At 54.2% G+C, this 6,000-nt stretch overlaps 1 protein-coding gene across 6 annotated transcripts in view; it reads right to left on the reverse strand.

Moving 5' to 3' along the window:
- Positions 1-4,776, reverse strand: part of Jdp2 (Jun dimerization protein 2) — a 50,257-nt gene extending 45,481 nt beyond the window's left edge. For 2 of the 6 annotated variants that reach the window (XR_004770126.1, XM_035445245.1), the window contains exon 1: positions 4,566-4,776. The gene's annotated coding sequence lies outside the window, so the exon portion shown is untranslated. The remainder of the gene's footprint in view (positions 1-4,565) is intronic. The other 4 variants (XM_035445247.1, XM_035445246.1, XR_004770127.1 and 1 more) reach the window with 3 other exon arrangements.
- Between the last annotated feature and the right edge of the window lie 1,224 nt (positions 4,777-6,000).

Raw genomic sequence — 6,000 nt, forward strand, 5'->3', positions numbered from 1 at the left:
CCACTCAGGAGAACAAAGGTAGCAGAAACTCACTCAGCTTCCCCACTGCCTTTCTTGCTAACCAATGGAAAGCCACACAATACCTCACATCTTTTTGTACACCTGTAAGTCACAGTCTTACTTTGGCAAGCTACACATGTGAAGGGTTCTCTTTAAATAATCAGCGCCTTCCTCTAGAATACCAGAAATAGGTTTGTAAAATTAAAAAAAAAAACAAAAAAACAAAGGCTAGTTGAAAGGAACACAGAACCAAACTTCTAGAACATCAAAAAAAGTGCAAACTCCCTGGGCTGCCATACAGACAGCCACTCTCCACATAAGCAGCCAGCCTGGGCTGCCATAGGGAATGGTGCTCAAGATGGCCTCAGGTTTGAGGTTCTGGGCTGAGAGAAAGTAGAACAGAAAGAATAGAGCAGAGAATGAGTGAGATTGCCAGTGTAACCTCAAGAGCAAGCATGGAGCCAAAGTCACAGACAGGGAGCAATGATCAAAAATCAGGAAGACTTGGGAGCTGGACTCTGGGAGGTTCCCAGGAGGGTTGGAGATGTCTACGGAAGGGGACAGAAAGGTGGCAGGCCAGTGACTATAGAGCACAGGACCGATGGTTAGGAATCTCAGGAAAGTGAGGTATGGTGGAGTTAGGGAATCTGGTCAGTCTCACAGCCAGGAAACAAGGCCAAGCCTCTTCTTGGAGATACACAATCGGGCGACGATTTATTTCCAATAATCTGAATGTTATTGCCAAGCAGCCTCCAAAACCTAAAGAGACCCAGAGGACAAGGAGCTTAGGGAAGGGGAAAGCACCTGGATGGCAAGTCTACAGGCCAGTAACAGGGAGCCGGTGGTTGAATGTAAAACCTTGCTGACTATGTGATCTAAGGTCTCTCTGGGCATCACTTTCTGCACTATATAGTGGTGATGACATCATTTGCCTCATAAGGCAGTAGAGAAAATTAGATTATTTAGCATTTGCGAAGCACCTGGAACAGCCCTTCACTTGATGGATGTGGAGTCGGCGTGGCCCAGTATTGTTTCCTGTGGAAGCAGCAGCCTCAGATGGCTCCTCAAGACCACCTCTAGATCGTCCCTATCTAGCAACGGTCTCTCTTCTCATAGTCATAAAAAGGTTTCTCCTCACGGGATCCCCTGCTCTCCCACTTCCCACCTCTAAGCCCCAAGAAGGCAGGGCCTTGTTGCACCCTGACAGTAAACTACAGCAAAGGAAGGAAAGATATTCACTCAGGGCTGAGTACAAAAGACCAGGAATGAGGCCTGGCACCTTCAACCTCCTCGGTGTCCTGAAACTTACAGGCCAGAGTGCAGTGGCATGGATTCCCAGCCTCAGGTGCTGCTGGTGGGCTAGGGCTCTGGTCCTGCTCCATACTTCTTTGGCTGGCCATTAGGGATCACTCATGGGCTGTCATGGGAAGACCGAGAGCGGCAGCTTGGATCAGGAGAAGCCATAGAGTGCTGGCAGGAGTGACATTTGCAGGGCTCTCCCAGACATGGAAGAAGCCAGAACTGTCCCCCAGCAGACTCCTGCCCCTCCCTGGAGACCAGAAAAATGTCTTTCACAAAGCTCTGCCTGAAAACATAGCTCTGTCCTCTGCCCAATGTAGAGGATCAATAAATGGCGCCAAATGGTTCCTGCCAGAACCCATACTGAGGAAGGCTATAGGGAAGCAAGAAGTCCTACCACTAGACAGAAAATCTCTCTCCTCCACCTTCCTTCAGCCCTGCCCTTTAGTGGCAAGGCTATGCACAATGCAGGGGACAGACCATGGTGTATGATATCTTTGGTCCTAAAATAATAATAATTTTTTAAAAAAGACATTGGCCAGCTGAAGTTTTGGAAACCCCAACCTCATAGACTATATCCAGAAATAAGGCTTGATGGTGGGCTCTGGCCAGCCCTCTCACCTCTAGAGTGCAAAGAAAGACTGGAAATTCCAAGCCTGGGTCACTAAGGCATTTGTCTCTGCTGAATCTCAACAAACCACACACACACACACACACACACACACACACACACTGAGCTTGGCAGCCCCGGAGCTCAGAGAGCTGGTAACACAAGCCGTGGAAGTGACTGCCAAGACAAGCAATAGAATGAGCCAGACCAAGTTTCATTGGCCACCATACGTTGCATATGGCCCAGGACGAAGCCAAAACAGTGTTCTCACCCTCCTCAACGGCATAGGAGACCCTCTGTTTTCAAACACACCTCCACAGAGCCTTAATTAAAGGAAAATGGAAAAATAGTGTGCCTGTTGCTCTCCCCCTGCCTATAGAGGTATTCGCACACAGTGCCCCGCACACTCACTCTCTTTCTCTTCCTCCAACTTTGGGCTTCAAACATAATTCATTCCCATGGAAAGAAAAGTCCACCACATTCTGCCACAGAAAAGAATATAAGTTGTCCTCAGTCCTGGAGGGTTAGAGGGGCCAAGGAGAGGTAGAGCTGAATGAATACAGGGCAGGCCAGCCTAGAATCTGTGCTGGCTCCTTCCTTTCCAGCATGGAGAGAGAGAAGGAGGGAAGGAAGGAGAGAGGAAGAGAGGGAGATGGGAAGGGGGAGCGGGCATATGGACTGAAACACCAGTAGTAACTCCATTAACAACCTAACTCTGCAGGCTAAAAAAGCTAGGCGAGAGGACACCCTGCAAACAGGTAGGAGAAACAGCAGATCCAGGGGGACTGGGGAGTTCCCTGGTGGCTGCAAAAGTAGGCAGTGGATGAATAAAGGAGACATGTACTGAAGCTTTTCCTAAGTGACACAGTCACCATGATAGACATATCTCTTTGGAGATGACTGCAACCAATTTATTGACAAAAAAAAAAAAAAAAAATTCAGAGGCCTTCTCCCCAGTCCTTCCTGCAGCCTTTCAAACCACCCAGCACTTCAGGAAGATTCTGCTCCTCTGAACTGAAGCCAACATGTAGGGAAAACAAGATTCTTTGAGAAATCCATCCTCCCTGCTTTAAGCAAAGTGAAACTTCCAGCACCCGGAGGCAAAAGAATAGTTCTTGTTTCTATTCCCCTGAACCTCAGGTCCGGCTCACACCTGATCCTTGGTTCAACTCTCCCCCAGAAACCTGCACAGGAAGATAAGCCTGCCATCCACCCTGCAGCCAGATTTGTTGAAAAGCAGTGAAAGCAAACCGGAGGTGATTTTTAAACCTCTAGGGCAAGGGATACTTTGGGATGAGGGGGAGGTGTGAAGACAGTTGTTAATACCCTTAAGACAAGCAGGTACCCACCCTACTGTGGTTCAGACCCTGTTTCCTCATGTTCACTGAACTAAGATCCTAGGCAGAGTGGACCAAGAGTTAACAGAGCACAAAGTGCAAGCCCTTCTCAAACACAGACCTACCCTGACTGCCACCGGGGAGATGCCACTCCACCACACTAGGGCTGGGCAATCTAGCTGGAGCTGTCTCAGTCAATAGATTCCCTCCTTGCACCAGTCTCTCCACCGCTATCCCCAAATGGCCCATCCATTTCTGCAAATGAGCCAAGGCTTCCCAGGTTTGCCCACTCCCCCGGAGATCCAGGCAAAGCCTATCCCTGCCACCCCAGGATCCAGGTGTCCAGATGCAAGGCCTAGACTTCTTGGAGAAGAGAGACGGATGAGTTCCTTCTAAAACCGGGATGTTACCTAAAGAAGCCTGCTTACCTTCTTATGTAACCTGATGTGCAAGATCCCAAGGGGACCCGGGACTACCCCGTGGTTCCCTCCTAACCCAGCCAGAGCCTGCAGCAATGGTCCTTAGCAAAGAAAGCACTGTTGGTTAGATACCTTTCCCAATACCCTCCCGGTATTGGGGCGCGACCTGTCAGCAGGTCTGGGGCGTGCATGCCCCCTCGAGTTCCCCCGCAGTCTCCACGACAGTTTTCTCCCGCTCACCCCGCCCTCTCCGCGGTCCGTGCACAGCACCTCCCAGCACACGCACTGGGGGAGGAGAACGAGGAGGGAGCGCCCCGCTGTCCCGGCCTCACACAGGACTGCCCGGCCCAGCCCGGGAAACCACGGGTGGGCAGCGCCTGCAGCTCTCCCGTAGAGAGCTCGGGGCCCCGGGTCGGTGGGAGTCCCCAGCGGTAGCTACTACGACGGTGGCCGCCCCAGGTGCCCGCGGCCGCGCGCCCCGCCTACTCCCCCCGCCTCCCCCGGGGACCCACCGTGCAGAAGCCGCTGGCGGAGGCGGCGCCCCCGGGCCCAGAACCAGGCTGCAGGCGCCGTGCCCACTCCGCGCCTCTGCCGCCCGCTGCCAGGCCCGTCGGCGCGGGAGCCGCCGCGGCGCAGCCCCGCCGCCGCGCAGCCTCTGTCGCCGCAGCGGCCGCCCCGTCGCGGCCCCGCGCGAGCGTCCCTCCCCGCAGGCTGTGGCGGGCGGCAGGGACGGGTTGCATCAGCCCCGGCTATATAGCGGGCCCTGAGTCGCGGCGGGGAGGGGTCGGGAATGCGGAACCGGCCGAGCTGCCAGCTCCACACGTCAGAGGGGGACGGAGAGGAAGAGAAGGAGGGGACGGGGAGGAGGGGGTGTGGATCGCGCGCTTCACACCCACTGACCTTCACCTCCCCCGCTGCCGGCGCCCTCCTCCTGCCGCGGCTCGCGCTCCTCCGCCTGCCCGGCCGGCCGGGACCCAGCCGTGCTTGTCCCGGCAGCATCGCGGTCCCGCGGCGCGCCCCGCCCGCGGCTCCCGAGAGCGCGAGGCAGCAGGACCCGGCGAGCGGTTATGTAAGCGCATCCTCTGCTCGGCCGCAGGGCCGCCACCCCCGAGGCGCTGCACAGCCAGGGAGGCAGCGACACGAAGGCGGCGGCCGGACGTGCAGAGAACCCCTTCCAGCTCAGCCCGCGCTGAACCATCCTCCTCCGTCCGGTGCGCTCTCCCGCAAAGCCCAGAGCGAGGGTGACGTTCAGCGCAGCAGTGATGTCTTCGGACGCAGGATCTCGCAAGCCTGTTTTGTTTTTTCCGTGGAGGAGCATGGGCGGGGAGATTAAGGCGTTTGGGAGCCTCTGTCCCTATCCACTGTCCACCAAAGCGCCCTGGGGTCCTGAAGCCATGCTGTGAGTGGCCAGAGACCCAGACTGGAGCTGCAGTCTGAGGCCACCGTTGTGTCAGTGGCTGGCCCAGTTTGACCCAAAGCTCTTTGCCCAGCTCCCACAGGCTTTCGCCTCCCTTTGACAGAACGCAGTAATGAGGACCTGACTTCTGCAAAACCTCCAAAGGCCTTCTTCCTCAAGGACTCCCAGCGCTAGCTTCCACGCCCTCCTCTTAACCTCCTTCAGGGGTAGATGGTAAAGAACGCTCCAGAGAAAATAATAATGACAGTCCTTTGAAGGCTAGTACACAGAGCCCTCAGGCAGAAATACATGTGGCACCTAAGAACAATTGCTGTCATCCCCAGTCTCCAGACCCTTGGGTGATCAGCCAGCTCTGCCCCCGACACGCGTACCTTTCTGTTTAAGCCTGAGAAGGTTGGCAATGTTGACACTCAGTGACCTTCAGATTCCTTCTCAGAGAGAAGGCAGGTCATCACCCATAGAAGAAAGGAAGTGAAAGAAAAAGTTCATGCCTTCGTAGAGTACAGATGCTCAGAGTGAGACTTCAAATCAGAGCCAAGCCTGACAAGCACAGATCCATGAGCCTGCCTGCAGGGAGGCATCCTGCAGGAGAGGACAGGTTGAATAGACAGAGACAGACCAAGTCCCAGTGACATGGCTTGTCCATCTTCACAGTCACCATCAGCAACTTCCCTTACAACACTGGTGCAAAAACAAAGAAAGTGTAACTCCAAAAGAACACACTCTGCCAACTCAGTAGTAATGTGATAGTTTTGTAGAAGAACATTACTCTCCGACCCAGAAAAGCCAGCAACACCTTTACCAAGGCACAGAGATCAAAGCTGGACGGCGTGAAACTGGCTTACATGATATTTCTCCCCCAAGATGAGAGTCTGGACATTTATGTGAAAGAAAACACTGAATTCGGGAAACATTACT

Source organism: Cricetulus griseus, chromosome 5 (assembly GCF_003668045.3).
Source record: "Cricetulus griseus strain 17A/GY chromosome 5, alternate assembly CriGri-PICRH-1.0, whole genome shotgun sequence".
In the NCBI taxonomy this organism is placed as follows: Eukaryota; Metazoa; Chordata; class Mammalia; order Rodentia; family Cricetidae; genus Cricetulus; species Cricetulus griseus.